This window comes from Chinchilla lanigera, unplaced genomic scaffold, assembly GCF_000276665.1.
Source record: "Chinchilla lanigera isolate Chin_1 unplaced genomic scaffold, ChiLan1.0 scaffold00026, whole genome shotgun sequence".
NCBI lineage: Eukaryota > Metazoa > Chordata > Mammalia > Rodentia > Chinchillidae > Chinchilla > Chinchilla lanigera.
In genome coordinates, this window is record NW_004955427.1 from 18,814,349 (window position 1) to 18,835,841 (window position 21,493).

The window sequence follows — 21,493 nt, forward strand, 5'->3', positions numbered from 1 at the left end:
AGGATAAAGAAAGAAAACAACTGCCAACCTGAATACAATAGTCCCAGAATACCCTTCAATAAAAAGAGGCATCAATGTTTTCAAGTACCAGGATGTAACCTGTCATGAGACAGGCATGATAAAAATCTTAAAGTCCTGGCTAAATGGAAATGATGGGAAGGGGAGATCCTGAATTCTCATGAATAGGTAAAAAACATTAGAAAAGATTATTAGTTATAAGTACAAAGAATTTTCCCTTAATTCACTTAAGATAAAATACAGACATTCAATGTACATAGATATATGATATTTGAGAATACTCTAATTCCATAAAGAATGTTAGGAATCATGGTACATAAACTGCTATGGTTCCAAGTTTTCTACATTTTTTTAGGAAATAGTACAATATCAAATCTAACTACAGCATACTGTGACAAATTAAGAATACCTATTATAACCCTGTTCTGGTTTGTGTCTGGGTGTCCCCCCAAAGCCTCATGCGGTCATGGGGCAGGCTTTTAGAGTTTGATTGATTGTGGGTTGAGAGCTACACCCGCCCTGGGGCGGATAGTTTGCATATGTAAGGGAGAGGAAGAGGCTGCTTGCCGCCATTCCTCCCTTTTGTGCTTGTTGCTTTTGCTGTGTTGCGCTGCCTTGAACGGTTGCCCTCTGCCGTGTGCCACCCTGCCTTGTAGCCAGCTGAGTATGGACTGAAACCTCCACACACTGCAAGCGAAATAAACCTTTCCTTCCTAAATTTTGGGCATCAGATATTTTGTCCCAGCAACGAGAAAAAAGTAACCAAGACAAACCCCTAGAGCAAACACTAACAAAATTATGTAAAGAGAAATCCTGCAGCTTACAAATCAACAAGAGATAATCAGAAGAGATTAAAAAGCAAGATGCACCTACATGACATCTACAAGAGATAAATGGTTATAAAGACACAGACTGAAAAGTAAATGAACAGAAAAAGTTATACCATACAATTAACAAATATGAGAAGCTTGTATGAAAAAGATTAAAGATAATGAATATAACCAAAATGAGAAAAGATGTTCATAATGATAAAAGATCAATTCCTCAAGAAAACATAAACATGTATGTGCCCCATACAGATCCTCAAGGCATGTGAAGCAAATCTGACACAGCTAAAACAAGACAATTCCACAATCATAGTAGAGAATGCTCATCTCTCCCCACCCAGCTAATATAAACACTGGACAAAAAAATCAATACAGAAAAAGAGGATGAGGATTGGAACACTATCAACCACCTTAAAACTCAACACTCATGTTTTTTATGTATGGTACACTCACCAAAGGAGAGTATGTATTCTACCATGAAACAAATTTCAATAAATTTAAAGAAATTAAATCATACCATCCTTCTGGTACATACATAACAAAAAGGACACAGACTGGAAATAAATAAAGCACCTAGGAAAAACCCCAAGTGCTTAGAAATTAAATAGGACATGTTGACCCATGTGTCAAACAACCCATACTGGAAATTAGAAAAAATTTTAACTGAATTCAAATGGAAAAAAAATACAGCCTATTGACATTTTTGGGATAAAGGTAAAATAGAGTTTACAGGGACAGGCACAGCTCCAACTATAAACTTAAGAAAGTTTAAAATCATAAGTTCTACCACAAAAAGCTAAAAAAGAAATACAAGGTAAAGCCAATTAACAGAAGAATCTTCTGTGGAAATAATCATGTCATCTACAAGTAGAGGCAATTTTGTTTTCTGCTATTTATGCCTTTCTTTTTCTTGTTTTATTGCAATATCCACAACTTTCAACATAGCGTTGAGTAGAAATGCTTAAAGCAGACATTTTTACTTTGTGATCTTAGAGGGGCAGTGTTTAGTAATTCATTGTTAAGTATGATGTGATCTGTAGGTTTTTCTGTAGATGTTTTTCACTAGGTTTAAAAGTTCTTGTGGGGGGAGGATGAGAAAAGAAAAAAGAAAGAGAGAAAAGAAGGAAAACATGGAAATAAAGCTTTGTGAATGGGAGGGGAGGGGAAGGGTCGAAGGGAGGATAGGAGAATGGGGGAAAACAAGTTATATCATGTACAGGTACAAATTACGATGAATGTGAAATTTTCAAAATTGAGAACATTTGCTCTTCAAAGACACAATTTTTTTTTTTTTTGGTTTTTTTTCCGGTACCAGAAATCGAACTCACGACCTTGCACTTGCCAGGCAGGCGCTGTGCCACTGAGCTAAATCCCCAGCCCCCAAAGACACAATTAAGAAAGTAAAGTTAAGCCAGATGCAGTCGCACACGCCTGTAATCCCAACACTCTCAGAGGCTGAGGCAGGAGGATCACAAGTTTGAGCACAGCCTGGATAATTTAGAGACTCAGTGAGATGCTGTCTCAAAATAGAACATAAAAATGAATAGACATGTAGCTTGAGGTGTAGAAAGACCCTGGGTTGAGTCCCTAGTACCACCAAAACAAAATGAAGCTAAGAAATTAAAAAAGAAATCCATAGAGTGGCAGAAAATATTCCCAGTACATACATGTGAAGAGATGTCCAGAATATAGAAATAATTCTTACAATACACGGTAAGAAAATAAACAGCCTGGTTTTTTTTTTATGAGCTATATATTTGGACAAAACTTTGTCAAAGAAATTCTATGAATGGCTACCAAGCATATGAAAAGAATTCAATGTCACTAGTCATCAGGAAAATACAAATTACAATCAATATGAAATACCACTACACATCCATAACCATGGCTATAGTTTTAAAAGACTGACCATACCAAGATCTGGCAATGACATTTTATATACTCATAGCAAAGAGAGAAAAATAGTACAACTACTTTGAAAAAGTAGTTTGGAAGTTTCCTAGAATGTTAACCATCACCCATTTCACTCATAAATATTTATCCCACCGGCCCCCTCAAGAGAGATTTTCATGGGTGAGATCCCAAGGTTAAAGAATACATGTGTGCAAGACATCAGCAACAACAGCAGGCAGCATAAAGCAGAGTAGAGCACAAGAGCTCAAGAGCACAAGAGTGAGAGCCACCTGTGCCTTTATTGTATAATTCTTATACAGGTTGTTATCTTATGTTTACATTCCGACATAGTGCTGCAACCAGCGCACGCACGTTTACCTGTGCTAAGTCATGGTTACATAACTGTATCCCACTGTGCTCCTGCACTAGACAAGCAGGGTCATGTCCTCAGGTGTCTTTAGACACCGCTGAGCTTTGCAGCAGTCTGAGTGGTTCCCCACACCCCCCTAAAAGTGAAAATACATGTTCACAAAAAGTCTCATACACTGGAAACAATTCAAATGTTCAATTTTCGGTTCAACAGAACACAGAAACTCACAGTATAGCCATACAAAGTTGTGAGTTCTACTCAGCAACAAAAATCAACCTACTACTGGTATATTCAGTAATGTGGATGACTTTCAAAGTCATTATGCTGAGTGAAAGAAGTCAGGGGACTGGGGATTTAGCTCAGCGGCAAAAGCGCCTGCCTGGCATGCGCAAGGTCGTGAGTTCAGTTCCCGGTACCAGAGAAAAACCAAAAAAAAAAAAAAAAAGAAAGAAGTCAGAATCAAAAAATGCATATTGTATGATCCCACCTACATAAAATCCTGTAAAACACAAACTAATAGAAGCACAGACCAAAAGTTCCCTGGGCTCGTGTGCAGAGGGAGGGAGGGATGTAAAGGGTCACAGGTAATTTTTAAGGCATAATGAAAATGTTCTGTATCTTCACTGCAATGGGGGAGTTCTTGGGTATTTACAACCATCATAAAATTATAATCTTTAAATGTACGCAGATCTTTGTACTCAAATTGTGTCTCATAAAAGTTGAATCTTTTTAAATCGTTAGCATGCTCTGTAGGGTCCTTTTTTATGAGGCATGATTAGATTTTAGGGCCATATCCACCTGGGTGCTCATCCTAGTTCCAACATTTATTGACAGCTGAGAGCAGCCTACTTCACATCACTGAGCTCCAATGTCTTCATTTCTAAAATTAGGGCACTCATCTACCTTGCATTGTAGTTGAAATGAAAAGAAATTATAACTGAGAAGATTTAACACATTTTACACACAGCAGCATTTAAGCCCTGCAAGAAGAATAATATGGAATGCACAGTCAAATTTTTACATTTAAGAACATGAGTACAGAGAGGTGGCAGTGGAGAAGGCCATGTATATGCTAGAATGGTGGTCAGGGCCACTGGTATAGATCAGGAAATAGTCCCACACACATCTGAGCATATTTTATGTGGCAAATGATGTACAACTAATCGTGTCTAAATATCAAGCACATAAGTTAGCGTACTTCACCCTCTCACTAACCCTACAAGGTAGTTCCTGTTGCACTCACCATCTTACAGAAAACAAAGCTGAGGGTAAATGAGTTTGAGTACAGTTACTAAAGCAAGGCCAGTAATGCCAGGACTCAAAGAGCACTTTCCAGCTACAGAAGGTTAAGGAAGGCAAAGGCAATTCACTATCTTACCACCTTCCACAAAGTTGTTCGTGGTTGCATTAACTAAACTAAAAAATAAATTCGGTTTTATTTCCATACCGAATTACCCAAAGTGGGTCATTTAAATGGGGGAGAGGATACCACAGTTAACAAGGGCAAGAAGGGTAAGAGGAAGATGGAAATTTGCATGAGGGTGCCACCTCTGCCTCATCCCAAATGGGAGAGGTCTGTTCCCACAGCACAGGACAGAAAAGCAAAGCATGTGTGCACACTGAGGATCTCTGAAAAGAGACTCAAGGACAAGAGACAGTCAGATTCCTGCAGACCTCTGAGAAACTGGCCAGCTACAAATGTTTAGTCTCTCAGCGCAAACCCAGGAAAGAACACCTGCAGAGGTCGGCTGTTCTCAGAACTGTTCACTAAGATGCTTCCCAGACTTTTCATGAGATTCTCAAGTAAGTTCTAAACTATAATTGTGCAGGCTTTGTTCAATGTATCTGCAAGTTATAGCCCCCTAAATGGAGGACTCAGTTTGCTTTACACACAGATGGGTACTGTTTAATGAAATTAAATTGAATTTCCCTTTACCACACAATCTAGACTTCTGAGGTCTTGACCCGATCGCTAAGAACCAGAAAACCCTAATTGCTAAATGTCAATGTAGCTGCAACACTAATAACCTCTCAATGTTTCACATCTCTTCTACTAAATGAAATTCCCACCAAATTCAATATTTTTCCCTTCTTGTATTGCCCCTATTCTGAAAAGGAAATATTCACTTTAAAAGTCTTTCACAACACCATTTTTTAGCCTTTAAACAGTAATTATGCCAGATCTGTAACAGATTTACTCAGAGTATGTCTTCTCAGACTTAAACTTAATTTATCAACACTTATGAGGAATGACCCATGATCTTGCAGTACCATGACAGACTCCTAGGTGACCTCCCCCTCGTCCTCCTGGCCCATTTCTAATCCACCCTCCACACTGCTGCTAAAGTCAAACTACTAAAAGAAAAAATATGAGCAAGTTATTATTCCTCCGGCTACTACCCTTGAAAGGCTTCCCACTGCTCACCAGGTAAAGCCCAAATACCTGGGGCTGGTGCATCCGTCCGGGTCCATCTCTAGCCTGGGCTCCCGGTGTGCCCCTCCTCCAGTTAGTGCAAAGGCTTAGGGCTCCCAGAATGTTCTCTGCCTCTGAATCCTGAGTACCTACTCTGTGCTGGGGAAAGCTTACTTGTCCTGCCTGCTCCGCCTCTCACTGGCTTCCTGAACTTCTATCCTCCTCCAAGATGAACCTTCTGGGCTCTTCTCCCCTTCACCTTGAAAATCTGATCAATTCCCTTACTTTGGGATAAGTTCCCTTACTCTAGAGCAGTTTCGCCAATTTCCTACTGAAACTTTCAAAGATGTTTCAACATGCATATTCACATAAAATGCGATTTCCCAAATGATCTACACTCCAGTGCAAGGGTATTTGTATATGCAAACCTCCTTACCTGCATGACTATTTTTGTATGCACTTAGATGACTGCTTGGTCCTCCCAACTATAAGAGAAAAAGTGATATATTCTAACTAGGACAGAGTGGTCATAAAACACTTAGTTCCTACACAATTTCCTCAAAGAATTTTGCTAATGGGAAACATAGATCACACAGTTTTGATTCTTTTGATAACATTTATTAAGTGTCCACTATGTGCCATGTACTGTAACTAGATCCTTGGGGCAAAGAATGTATAGATGTTCAAAAGAATGTATAGACGTAGACAAATTATAAAAGGACCAAGCATCTTGTGACTTGTAAAAAAAAAAAAAAAAGCCACATCAGAGACAACTGAGCTCGATCTACCCATTTTACAGTGGAAGAAGTGTCCTGCCTAAGTGCATCCAGCTAATTAGTAGGGAAGATAAGATACAGAGGTTTTTCATCAAATGAGCCCCTCTCTCTTTCTCTTTCTCCCTCCCTCCCTCCCTCCTATTCCTATTCCTATTCCTATTCCCATTCCCATTCCTATTCTTATTCCACTACTTTGGAGGAATTCTGAGTAATAAGACAGATTAAACACTATTTTGGTTACAGATACTGCATACATCTCAACAGTGTGGCATTGTATGAATCTACATGTGAAAAGAGGCTTGACACTGCATTTCCAGAAAGAAAAGCGGTGACATAAAACAAACCTAACGGGAACAAAGTAAAAGCGGCCCAGCAGTGCAGCCAGCTTCATCTGAGTCAGCAGATGACATCTATTTGCACTCGTTAGCACTGCCTGGCATGTGCTGCCACCCCCCTGGGTAATTTACATTTTTTTAAAGCATGTAATTCTAAATTTAGGAAGTTAGGATAATCAGGGTGGAAAAGCCCATCTGTTTGACGTTTACTCCAGCTGCTGCAAATTCTGAAATGAAATTTGAGTATTTTCTTCTCTGCTTCATCTAGCCCAGTCTGGAACACGGACATGGCAGAAGCAGGAAAGTAAGTAAGGGCAGTGCATCCAACACACATTTTATTTGGTGCACACTACGCCCCCAGTGTGTTTAAATAATCCTGCTAGAATTACACATTTGTGTTGTTAGTAATGCATGTATGTTATTCTTGCATACATAGCATTTCATAGCATTTTTGGAGGTGAGGTGATTGAGACAGAAAGACCCTAGGAAAATATAGTATTTCACGTGAAAGAGACAGAAATTAGTTTAAACAAGGCAGAAAGCATAACCGCAATATTGCTCGCTTGTGTCTCATGTGGTTTCACTTCTTTTTTTTTTTTTTTGCACAGAGCATTAACCTAAATACTGGTCCAAACTTTGCCACTTACACCTTGTTGAGTGGTTTTGAAAAAAGTCATTTTACTTCTCTAATTTTTTTAGTACATATCATGCACAAAGGCAGGAAAAGGAAGGAGCAGGTAAACACTGAAGGAAAATAAAATGATGCCGTCTTCACAATCCACAATTCTGGGACTCCCAGACAGCTAGATAAATTTTCACAAGGTAATGTATGTGGAAGAAATCCCCTTTTTGAAATGATCAGCATTAAACCCAGAGGCAAATCAGTAAACACCTACTTATATACCTTTCTTAGTACCTTGTAAGTATATGAATCATTTATACTGTAAGCTCAATAAATATTTATTAACAAAACAAGTTTAAAAAATCTTAAATAAACACGATTTTATATTTTTAATATATACAATTAAGCTAAAAGAATGAGAGAAACAATCATTATCTAAGGTGATGTGTAGCATTGCTGACATTCTATGTAATTGTTGATAAAAGCCCCTCACCCAAAAGTAAAAAAGGACAGAGAGACATTCTCTGAGACATTCTTCAAAACCCTTCCTGAGCACTGTCTCTCATCAGGCCCTGTGTTACAAGCAGGAGTGAGTGGTAACTGTCTCAAATAAAACAATGCAAGTTTTTATTAGTACTCTAAGCAAGAAATCTTTTAATTAGAAATAAACACTAGTGCTTGTATAAGATCTGTCTAATACAACTAACTGCAAAAGTGTCACTGAGACCCTCTACCCAAAGTGACCCCATCACTTTACAGAGGACTCCATTACGCACTAGGAGGACATAAATAAAAACTAAAAGGATGTAATAAGCTTTCAAAACCATGTTTACCAGGACTAAAGGACTCTTAAGTATCTAACATAATTTTTTTTCAGTATCACATTACTTTTAAGAAAAGGATTTTAAGAAAGAAGGATTTCAAAATATTTTCACACCACCCTGACCAAATAGAGGGAGTCGAAGTATTTTTAAGAAAGAAGGACTTCAAGAAGAATTTTTGCCTCTAGGTTATATCCTTAGTACCAGAACAGAACCTAGTGTGAAACAGGCACACGGTGAATATTTAGTGAATAAATGACAACATATTTTAGAAAGAAATAGTTTTACAATGCCAGGGTTGTGGCAACGATTACACTCCGTCTCACTCTGCACCAGGTGCTTTAAATCCATCTCCTCATCTAATTGAGTCCTCAGCGGGGCAGCGGATACCCATCCCACTCTCCACAAGAGGAAAAAGATGTCACAGTTCAGTAATACCCCAACCAAAGAGGAGAAGAAAACATGGGGCCGCCTGATGCACCTCAGTGAGCTGGGGTGCATGCGCAAAAGTCCTCTTAAATAGAAAGGCAGGACATAAAGAAATCCAGGCTGAGTGCAGACCCTTCAGACAGGCCGAGCTGAAAAGTTTAGCGACAGCCAAAGCAGTAGCAGGGAAAAAGAAGAGTGGAAACCACAGAGGTACAACTGACTGGACCAGAGCCAGGCAAGAGGAACCAGGGTATTACACTGGGCAGCAGGACCGAGAGAAGAAAGAAGGGCGGTGCAGGAGCCCTTGGAAATGAGGATGAGGGTTCCTGGAAACTGCAGAGCTAGAGAACCAGGGCAGCATATGGCACATGTTCAAAGGTTCTCAAAATAAGAACTACCAATGCCAATACGGGGAAATCATGGCACCAACAACAGTGATAAGAATGATGGCCATTTACAGTAATTTATTAGTCAGAATGTCATTCTTCATTCTTTTTAAAATCATCTTCAGAAATCCAACGGGAAAAGCCAGTTTTCACCAGAAGGAAGAGAACACAGAATTACTGACTAGGCAGGGAAGTGTTTAGAATGCGGAAGCAAATAATTCAATGTGTACAGATCACATGCATAATAGATCTTCAAATGAGTTACCATAGTTACCAAAAGAAAATTAATTTTTAGGAAACAAAAGAAAACCACTTGGGGTAGGCTGAAAGAAACACATCAGCCAAATTTAACTCACATTACTGCCCAGCGGGAACCTGCAATAGTCCTCTCCATGTGGGCATTTCTGACACTATCCCCTACTCCCTCCCTCCCAGTCTGGTGTGCATGGCCACTGATAGGCCGGTAGAAATACCACTCAGGACCTGCAACGCTCTGTCGGGGCCATCTGTCCAGTTTCACATCTAGCCTCAACTATGCGATTATCACTTACTGTTTATGAAACAAGTATTAAGCACTGGCTAAGAAGAGGAAGGTTAAACAAGTAGTTGAATGCATGAATCACAGTAAACCAGTAAGACGTAAAGTGTGAACAAAGTTACATGGACAGAGGGAAATATAGCTAGGTTTGAGGGAGACTCACATGAGAAGTGATATCCAAGCTGGGTATTGAAGGACAAGCATTACTTTCCAGGCCCAAAAAAGAAAGAGTAAGGGGGATTTCAAATTGAAGTAATCATATTTTTTGGTCTGTTTCCTAAAACAGAGAGGTGGTTTTGGAAATCAAAACAAATGAGCTATGTGACCTTATTTAATCTTTCTGACCACCATTTTCCTTATTTATAAAATGGAAATAATGCCAAGGCATACTGAAAATTAATTATATAATGAAAACTGAAAGACAAATACCTAGTAACCACTCAAAACATGTTTTCCCCTTCCCTCCTCTGGAATTATAAACTCAGTGGAAAACCAAGTTTTAGTCTTTCCTATCACCCGCATAGTTTGACACACTGCCAAGCAAAATTTCTTGTTGACCAGTAATCTCCAAAGAATATAAATACAATCATTTTAACAATTCCTTTTTAAATCCAATAACATCAATCTTCTACATTCCTATATATTTGATAAAAATGAAAATAAAATCTTAAACACTCTTGTGGCTACTGTTGTATTCCCAATGGGCACAACCAACAGATAGGTAAAGATCACTGGAGCCAAAGCAGACGTGGAGGAGAAAGTGGTCCTCCTAAGGGAAAGACTCAGAAATGAGTTGTTCATTCCTTCTATGCAGCTTGGTGTTTAAAGTTTTACAGTGTTTACAGTTTAATGATTTTCAATATTCAAAATTCTAAAGATCTTTAAAGGACAAGTCACAGCTCCAATAAACCAAGGGTCCCCTTAGGAGCTGAGCTGCACAGAAAGGTGAGTGGAGGGCAACCAGGTGAAGCTTATTCTGTATATAGCCACTCCCCATTGTTCACATTCCTGCCTGAGCTCATCCTCCTGTCAGATCAGTAGCAACATTAGATTCTCATGGGAGCATGAACCCTACTGTGAACTGCACATGTAAAGGATCTAAATTGTGTACTCCTTATGAGAATCTAATGCCCAGTTTGCTCAGGTGGAGCTGAGGCAGTGATGCTAGCACTGGGGAGTGTCTGCAAATACAGACTAACATTAGCAGAGAGGTTTCACTTCACAGAGACCATAGTAAATCAGTTGTTTGTACACATATCAAAACCCATAATACATCAACTGTTTGTACACACAAATAATACATCAACTTTTATGTGTCTATCAACTGTGCCAAGTGACAGGCTGCATGTGGTGGCAGGCTCTGCAGTGGTAAGTGGGTGATACACTTCCACTGTACAACTGCATAAACTGGCAGGCTTTAGGTCAGTATCTAACATGTGGTCCACCATTATTTTATTTACCACTTCCATCCACACTATTTTCTGTACCACATACTTGTCTCAGTAATAGTTTCACTAAGCCCAATGGCTGATCCTTACTAGAGCGAATAAAAAACAAGTATCACTGGAGACCTTTAAAAAGTGGGGAAACTCAATGGTGAGACAACACAAGACTGTAAGACTTCCAATCAAAAGAAAGTGGCATTTCAAAGAAAATATAAGACTCCTACTTAAATTACAGGTTCACTGTCACAGCTGAGTCACATTCTCCAACCCCACCTTGCATAAATGTGGTGACATGAAGAGGAAACCATGAAACCTTCAAAACCATTTCATCACAGGAAGACCAATCACTCTTAAATTACAATGCTCTGGAGTTTTTCAAAAGGACAACAAACATGAACACAAAGAACAGAAGCAATTACTGAAGGCCACCACTTTATCAAATATGTCTGCATTGACAGTATCATCCTCAGAGGCTAACTGCATCGCTAAGACTAAGTAATCCTTTATTTATGATGAAGAGCTGATCTTGCTACTAAGGACAGTGTCATAAACTTTTAGGAAAGGCTGTAGTTCAAAAAGTGGTATGTTGTTCTCTTTTGGCTAGCACATTAACTAGATGAACTGATGAAATAGCAGAGGATACTCAGGTACAACTGTTAGGATTAATGAGTCACCATGGTATGCAACCCAGGCGGACAGGTCCAGCAATGTTGACAGCAGGGCAGCAATGCTTGTTTTTAATCCATTTAGCTGTCAGTAGGATGTGCACGAGGATGTTATGTGCACCTTTGCCAACCAACACCACAGCTGCAGAACTAACTATTCAAGTCTTTGAATAATTATATACCAGGAAAACTAAATTAGCTGTTTTGTGTTGGGATCTTCATGGACAGAGCAGCTGCTGCGACTGCATGGTTTTCTAGGGCTGCCATGAGGAGATGGCTTTCTGGTTTCAGTACTCAAGTCAGAGGTTATTTCTCAATGTGAGTTTACTCACTGTGTCATCCATAGAGAAAGGCCGAGCCAAGGATATAACAGCATTTTCCAGGATGTCACTGAAATTATGAACCACATTAAAATTTATGTCCATAACTCATGTCTGTTTGTGCAGCACTATAAGATGGATGCAGACCACAAACCTCTTCTCTTATACACAGAAGTGAGGTGGCTTTCTAAAGATGAATCACTGACCAGAGTTTGTGAGTTATGAGAGCCACTCCAGAAATTTCTTCAAAAAGAAAAGAAACAAGAACAGTCATCACTGACAGGACATTTCAGTGGCACAGAATGGGTCATGACATAAGTCAACCTTCTCAGCGAACTCAATCCATCACTTCAAGGGACAATGACAACTGTGTTCAAATCAGCAGATAAAGTAACTGCATTCAAAGCCACAGTGGAATTGATGCAGCAATGAGTGAACACGGGGATTTTTGAAATGTTTCAAATGTTAGCAGAGGCTGTTAAAAGGAATAAGTCAGGGCCTTCTCTCTCTCAGCTGACACACGATCACCTGTATCAACCTTCAAAAGAGTTGAAGCAACCACAAGACTCCTGAACTGGAAGGAATGGACCTACCACCCACTTGTGAATAAGCCAGTCGAATCAACTTTGTCCATGCTAGAAAAGGGTGCAATCACAAGTGAAGGTGCCCTTAAAAGTATATTTGAGACAACTTCAAATCCCCATAAATTCTATATTAAAGTCAAGGCAGCATATTCTGAGATGGCCACGAAAGCACTGAGAAGTCTGCTTCCAACACCCTATCTTTACTATTGGTGAAGAGTTTATCTCACTTGCTGCTAGGAACATTTGCCATAAACTTTTAGGAGACGCTGAAGTTCCAAAGGTGGCATGTGTCCCTCTTTTGGCTAGCACATTAACTAGATGGAATAGCGAAGGATATCTAGGCAGAACTATTCAGATTAATGAGTCACCACTGTATGCCATCCAGGTGGACAAGTTTACCAGTACTGACAACGAGGGAATTGATAATAAGGGAACTGGTTTATGGAGGGGGGTTTTCTGCAGTGACAGCAACCAAAACAATAGACTAGACATACGCAACTCATTTCAGGTGTCACTCTCTCCCATCACCCCCAAAAGGGACCATCTACTTGCAGAAAAACAAGCACAGGGCTCATACACACTGATTCTGCATGACGGTGAGCTGTATAATTATTTCATTATAAGTTACAATGTGATAATAGTAGAAACTAAGTTGAATCATCCCCAAACCATCCTTATCCCCTAACTTCACCCCAGTCTGGGGAAAAACTGTCTTCCACAAAGCCCATCCCTGATGCCAAAAAGGTAGGAGATCGCTGCTATAAGCATTTTCCAAATTCTTCCCATTAGACCCTACAATGGAGAGAAAACCTCCAGAGTCAAATGAAACTCAGAAATAAAAATGTAACCCTCTTACTGATGTCCGAACATGACACAGTACTGGCACCTTCTAGATTTCTCTGATTTTCCCAGGCACTTAATTCCAGGTACTGAAATTCATTCTACTCTAAATGCACCCTTAATTTCCTCACTTGGAAATAAGACTAATGCTTAGCTTATTTGGAAGATTAGTGAGAAAGTACACATAAAATGCCCAGGCAATGCATGGCACACAGCGAGCACCCAACAACTTGACATCCAAACTAGAAGTCTGTGACATTAAAAAGCAGAAGAAATATGTACAACTTAGGGAGGCATGCGGAGGTGGTGGCAGGAGCACAACCAAGGCTCATCGGAGCTGGAACAGGCTGCAGGATGACTTGGCGAGCCACCCTTGGCACATGTGTGCAGGGCCTATTCACCTCCAGTGTTCCAAGCTGTTTAACCACATTCAGTACACTGTGGGCTCCGCAGCACCAGGAAAAGCCTGCCAAATCCCAGTATTTAAAAAAAGCACTCCAAGTGATGAAGCAAATAAAGAGGCTTTTCTTGAAAGAAAAGATCATTTATTGAGATTCAATAAAGCACTGTAGTATGGTTCTTGCAATTGCTTACACATTTGCTGCCATGTTGGTATACCAATTTTAGTTAAAAACTAGGACAGGGCTCAAGACTGGTGCATCTGGCCAGAGGAGGGCTCTAGATTCTGTGAGGCTGGCCAGGCATCTAAAGCAGATTGGATCAAGAGAACAGCAATATGTAAATTTACATTCCTTTGCTAATAAATAAGCCTATGCAAAGAAGCAGAGTCTCTTTCCTCTCAAACTGATGTGATCTTCTTACCACTTCTCACAAACCCCCTCCTCACCAATCCACCCCCACACTAGATGGGCAGCAGGAATCAGAAGGAGCCCTAAATTGAGTATAATCCAGTCATCTCTGGCTATTCCAATACTTTGGTCATCCTCTTCAAATACTTAATCCATCAGTGTTTCCTTGCATGCCTTAGATAAATACTCAGTTTCTTACTGTATCACTCCCTGTCCAAGGCAGACAAGAAGAGAAGCAATTCCAGACAGGAAACCAGTACTCTGGGTGGTTCTTTCTGTTGTTGTTGTTGTTGTTGTTGTTAATGTTACTGTTGAATTGGAACAGTAGTGAGCATGTCCTGTCCTTACCCTCATACTATGACCCTGGCCATTCGTCTCTGATTGCTATAGAGTAAATGTCTATACCCACACCAAAAAATTTATATGTTGGAACCTAATCTTCAATGTTACGCTCTGCGGAGGTGGGGCCTCTGGAAGATGACTGGGTCATAGAGTGGAGCTCTAGTGAAGGGGCTTAGTGTCCTAATAAGAGAAACCCCAGAGAGCTCCTCTGCGACTTCTGTCATGTGACAATGCGACAAAATGACTATGAACTGAGAAGTTGACCCTACTAGGCACAGACATTGCCAGCACCTTCACCTTGGATTTCTTAGCCTCCAAAACTATGAGAAACAGATTTCCATTGTTCGTAAAACAGTCCACAGCATTCTGTTACAGCAACAATGACAGAGTAAGACACTGATCTTGAAGCTCCTGCAGATGAATTCTTTCTAACCTCAATCTTCTATCAGTCTCTCTACCAAAACACAGAGACACTACTAGGTCTCTTACACACTTCAGATGGCTCCTGAGGCTCCACGTGCTCCCTGCCACCTCCCACACCATCTCCCCTGTACCTGCAGAAGGTGGCCAGCTGCACCCCATGCAGAGCATGAGAACCAGACCACCAGGGGAATCAAATGGCATGGTGAGAACAAGAATGAGAGCTGAGCAAGAGAAACACTCATTCCCACCAGTACTGTAACACATTATACCACAGTGAGATGAACCGTGTGTATCTCAGACAAAGGCATGAAAGCTGGTCTAAGCTTCAAGTCTGGTTGGACCCTGCTCCTTTTCCATCATTCTGCCTCATCATTCTAATTGCTGAAGACATAAGGAGTAAAAGTGCTGTGTCTCATACATAGGGTGGAATAAAGGTCAGGCAGTACGCAAGGCTGTTGTGCATCTGGCTTTATCTTTCTTCCACTTGACATTTTAACAGCTATATATCTGCACTCCTAGCTTCTCACATAATCCTGACAATTATTCTACAATTACTCCTTTTCTGGATTCATATAAATCTTCAAATTGGAACTAGAGTTATATACAATTTCAACTACAGTTACACATATATTAGGTTCCTTAAAACTAGGCACCATTCTATCTCTGCATAACCCATGACGGTGTGTATAGAATGAGTTCAATAGTGTACTGGAAAATTGAAGAATATATTCTAAAAAGGTGATGAGGCCCTCTTGGGAGGCAGAAGTCAACACTTAAATTTGGCCTAAAATTTTTGTGACCTCCCTGAAAATGATCTTCAGACTACATACTAAAATCCTGTGTACATGCAGCTGCAGATGTAGCCCAATGGGAGAACACTTATCTAGCATGCACAAGGCCCTAGGATTGATGCCCAGCAAAAAGAAGGAGATTGGGACAGGACGGGACGGGACAGGACAGGAAGGGAAGGGAAAGCAAAAGCTCCCTTGTACAAAACAAAGGTAGGCATGTGGGCAGTAGCATGTTATGGATTATTACTACTAAAATTGTTTCTTTCAAAGAAATTACCATCTAATGGAAAAATTAATACAAGATCAAAAACCTCAGCTCCAAATGATGAAGACTATTCTAATGGAGAAGTAGGTAACAGTGATAATGTGGTACTGGCAATAAAGGAGGAAGGATATAATGGGGAAAAAAGGGAAAATGATGCTGTGAGGAGGAAATGAATAGTGAATATTATTTAAGAGTAAAGTCAGATTTCACAGCATTCTGCCTGAGCCTCTCTGTGTCTTTTGGGATGTAAGTATTCAGGGAATGATAACCATTAGTAAGAGGATATCGATCATCCACCATGTGCAAGGCACTGCACTAGATCCTGAAAATAAAACAAAGTGTAAGAACACGTTACAGAACTTGCCTAACAAAAATGACTACACATAAAAGTAAACAAGCAAACACCACAAAAAGTAAATTTTAGTCCTTGATCTTCCACCCTGCACACACATGAAAAAGTTAACTCTAGGCAGACTGAAAGCCAAAAGATCAAAGTGATGACAGTGTAGCTTGCAGAAGATAACAGATACTATCCCTCATGACATCAGAACAGGCAATAAAAAAAATCCCTAGCCAAAACACACAAAACAGTAAGACAGAAAAAAATTGAACCAATTAAAATGAAGATCATCTATTCTTTAAGGCTGAGGCAGGAGGATCGTTGTGAGTTCGAGGCCAGCCTGGACTACAAAGTGAGCTCAAGGTCAGCCTGAACTGCACAGTCAGACCCTGTTTCAAAAAAAAAAAAAAAAACCACAAAAAATAAATGAATGAATGAATGAATAAATCCCACAAGTTGGAGACAATGGTGCAAGTTGCACAAAACTGAATATTCTTAATGTCACTTAACTGTACACTTAAAGAATGGTAAAATTTATGCTATATATGTTTTAACACAATTTTTAGAAATAATATACCAAAAAACATTAGACTGCATACTTACAGGGACTGCAGATGTTGGGTATTTGTTGGACAAATACAGTAACTTCAGATAATCACTAATAACTAGAATGAATCAAGATATTTTCAATAGATGAACAAACAAAATTTCACATATCCATACAATGGAATACTATTCTGTGATGAAAAAGGATAAGCTGTCAAAATGCACAAAACATGAAGAACTTTAAATATATTTTCTAAACACAAAACTATAGAGAGAACAGCGTGGTGGTTAGAGGTTTGGGGAGAGGAAAAAGTGAAGAGGGAAAGCACACAGGATTTTGAAGACCGTGAAATTATTCAGTTGATGTTGCAATTGTGAATAGATGACATTATGCATTTGTCAAAACCCATAATGAACTTTAACATATGCAAATTACAGAAAATCATTTAGGATGTCAAGGCATCCAGAAATGGAAGGCAGAATGTGAGAAAATGATCTAACCATTTTACATTGTAGAAAATAGTTTCGTTCAAGGATGTAGTAGGAAAAGTGCTGATGTGAGTAACTTTGGAACAGGTACCTTCCAAAAGACAAAGGAATTGTGCATAAGCACATTCTTCTGCTAATAAAGTTATTTTCCAGAGCTATGGGTTCACAATTTGTATGCAACAATAAAATATATACTGGAGTTAATAATTAAGTACATCAATGGCAGATGGTAGGATATAGATTTTTCTTACTGTTGCAGTGGGAGTTTATAGATAAGTCAGGGGTGGGGACTACAAAGCTCCATGTGGTAATGGATTTGAGTTGCAGACATAAGTAAGATATATCTGTTCACAAGCAGAAATACCCCTAAATTGGCACATGTACATAGGTTAGAAGACATGCACATATCTTGTTTGCTGGGTCAGGTAGCAAGACTTAGTCCTTCTGGTGACAGACTCCTTTCTGAGAAATCTCATGTCTTAGTATCAACTCAGGCTTGATTCCTGAGGTTTACAAATAACAAAACTACTCCTATTAACTCAGAAAATTCTGAAGTTTTAGTCTCCCTCCCAGGAACCTGGGGCTAAGGCCATCTATAAGTATTTACATTCATAATGATGTTACCAACACAGATGATGGAATTAATAAAGAAGACATTAAAATATTTATATTAACTGCATTCCAAATGTTTAGAAGAGAAGTAAACATACAGAAAATATGCAGACAACACAAACTTCATCACACAGAAAGTATAATTTCTTAGATGACTAACATAAGAGAAGTTGGGCAGATTAGATACTTCAGAAGAAAAGACGAGCAAACTTGAAGACAGCATTAGCTATCAAAACTAAAACATGGAAAGAAAAACAGCAAGGGGAAAAAACAACTTCATAAGGACAGCGGCATGTATAATTGAAGTCCTCCCCACAGAAAAAAAGGAAGAGGTAGATGTTTCAAGAAATAATAGCCAATAGTTTTCAAGTTAAATTAAAAATATAACTCTCATAAATACAACAAGTTCACTGAGACCCAAATATAACAAACAACACAAAACTAGGCAAAGCACATCATAACCAAACTGCAGAACAATCTTAAAATAGAAAATCTTAAAAGTAGCCAGGAAAGAAATACCTACACATACAGAGAAATAAAAGTAAGGAGAAAGCAGTCTTCTTGATGGAAAGACACAAGGTATATGACATTGGGAAAGTTCTTTAATGCTTTCAAGGAAGAAAAAAAGCAACCTAGAATTCTCCACAAAATAAAAAAAAATTCCAATAATTGTGGTGGTGCATACCTGTGATCCCAGCACTTGGGAGAATGAGGCACGAGGATCACATTGCTGGAAGTTCAAGGTCAGCCAGGACAACAGAGCAAGATCCTGTCTCAAATTTAATGGGCACAAAAATTTCCAGTGAGATGGCAAAATAAAGAAATTTTCAGATATACAAAAGATGAAAGAAATTACAAAGATACACAGTGTAGGAAACACAAAAGGATATCCTTCGAGCACAAGAATAACAACAGCAGATAGAAGGCTTTGCATTGCTGGACTCTGCAGCACTGGAGTGGGTGGAGGTAGTGAGACCCAGCGTCCTTTCCTCCTTCCTCAGCCCCGGTATAAACACTTGGTCTTTCACCATTAATATAATACTAACTGTCAGCTATGGAACTTTCACAGATCCGTTTTATCAGTTTGAGGAAACGCCCTTCCATACCTAGTTTGCTGGAAGCTTTTATAAGGTTATTAGATTTTGTAAGAAGATCACTGTGAAGCAAGCTTTTGGAGATTTGGTGGTTTTCAGGTGTGAAAAAAAAAAAAATGAACAGTTTTTGCTGCTAAACAGGCCATAGGATATAGCACTTGACAGCACGGTGCTGCTACACATGACGCAGGCCCCACGTCTGGGAAATATCAGAAGTGGGGCCAGATACAAAGTCAGTCCACATGTGATTTACACACACAAGTGCGTGCATGTGCACACACATTCACACATACACTCAAAGCATGTAAATAAAATGAAATAAATATATGTGTGTGCTTGTCAATTAACATACATGAAGTAGAAGGACGAGTAAAGGTTTTTCAGAGTTTAAACGTGGGAAGCTGAGGTGGTTCACTTGCCACAGCTGGGAAAACACAAAGGCCTGGGAAAGAGCGTTCAACACTCTAAGAGAGGAGAGAGCTGCCATGCCAACTTCCACTGTCAAGAGATCCGAGGGGAGAATTTAAGAGGAAGTGCTGAAGACTGCAAATTATTTTTGTGTTCATGGACCTCATCACCATCAGTTTATAGAATATTTGTTAGACACTGAAAGAGTAAGCAGATTTGATTTATTTTAATGCAGGCAGATGGCTTGGTCATGGAAATTGTGAAGAGATTTACTGAGCCGCTTCATCAGATCAAGGACATTATGGAATTAAAGGGCTCTAAGAGACCTTACTGGTCCAGCTCCCTGTCACTCACAACATTATACTTTCTTATTAATGAGAAATGCAACTCAGCCCTCTGAATTCCAAATACTGTAACTGAGGGGGAGCCCAACTTATTCATCCAGAAAAGTACAAAGGTTAAGACTGAAACTGGAAGTGTACAGAATGATCAAAATGCATTTCAGTCCCCCAAATAGTTACAGACAACTAAAGCATGTCTTGCTTGAGAACAATGAAATAAAAACCGAAGAATTAAAAGTCACAAATTCCAGAAAATGTTTTCATGAAAATAGATCATGTTTAAGTTGCTGTAACTATTTTGAGGTATAAGAACCATCTCTTATCAGTGTGGCTTCGTTTCAGGAAAAATTTATCTAAAAATGATGCTAGTTAACAAGACAACATATCAGGCAATGAGTTTATGAATCTCAGAATTTTATTTTAGTACTGCCACTATGACTAACTACCCATTTTAGAGACCACCTGGCTTTGCATAAAAACATCCACTCTTATGAAAATGCAAAAAGAACAGCTGGGGGACACTATCAATGCCACAAAACCTAGCAAGGACAAAAAATCAGAATAAAGATGTTCCCTAATCACATCTCTCAGAGCTTTCAGTTTAGGTATCATTATTTCCCTTAATAGAACTTGCAATATTTTTAAAGCTTGTGGACTTTTTCTTCTTAATCAATAACAGCACTAATAAAATAGCTATATTCATCATGTAATCTAGAAGAGAGAAAACTTGGGCACCTCTGGTTTAGACCAAAAAAATTCCTTATCAGAGAAAACTGAGACAGGTCACAGAAATGAAATAAAAGTACAGGCTACTATGACTGTAGTAAAGATATTTACCACATTTATGGCCTGCTTCGAATCACCCTCTCACAACATACAGGGTTTGTCCATGATAAAAAGATTTAAGAGAAAAAAGAGATACATACATGACCTTCACCAAAGTGAGCAGGAATCAGTTTTAAAATAAAATTTAAATATTATCTATATTTAAACCACTTTTTATAATCTACAAAAGATGAAGATAGTTTTAATTCCTAAAATAGAAATCACCATAACATCTTATTATGTTGATAGGAGCAGTGAGAGAAGAAAGTCAAGTAAACTGTTTTAGGAAAACTATATATATATAAATATATCTGCTGCTTATTTTACTGCCAATATTCATACTATTAGAAACCATGATAAAGATTCCCAAGGCTAAAAGCTGAAAATCAACAGGAAGTTACCTAATTTAACACCATCATTTTGCAAATGAAAGCAGGCCAGTTGAATTGATATCTGAGATATGCCCAGGTAGCACTTCCAGTGGTATGTCCTGGATGGAAGGAACTCTTGTCTCCAGGCTTAAATTAGGGTTGATCCTTATAACAGTAATTGCTACTAACTAAACATCTGCTGCATGCCAGGTACTATGCAAGACACTTTATAGATGTCAGATTGCATTTAACTTCATACTTTTCAATGCAAGAGAAAAACCATCTCCACTTTAGAAGATAAACTCCAGCTTGGGTTGTTAAGCGACATTTCTAAGGTCCCAGGGCAGAGAAATGACCAGTCAGGAATTCAAGCCCAGTATGTCTAACTATAACCTTTTGCACAATGTTAAATGGTGTACACCCACACAATCCCACCTTGGACAAGCTGGACTACAGAACTACTATACAAATGTACAGATTTTATGCACAAAGATGTTCACTACAACATCAATATCCAAAACTTAGAGACAACATAAACGTCCAACAATAGGGAAG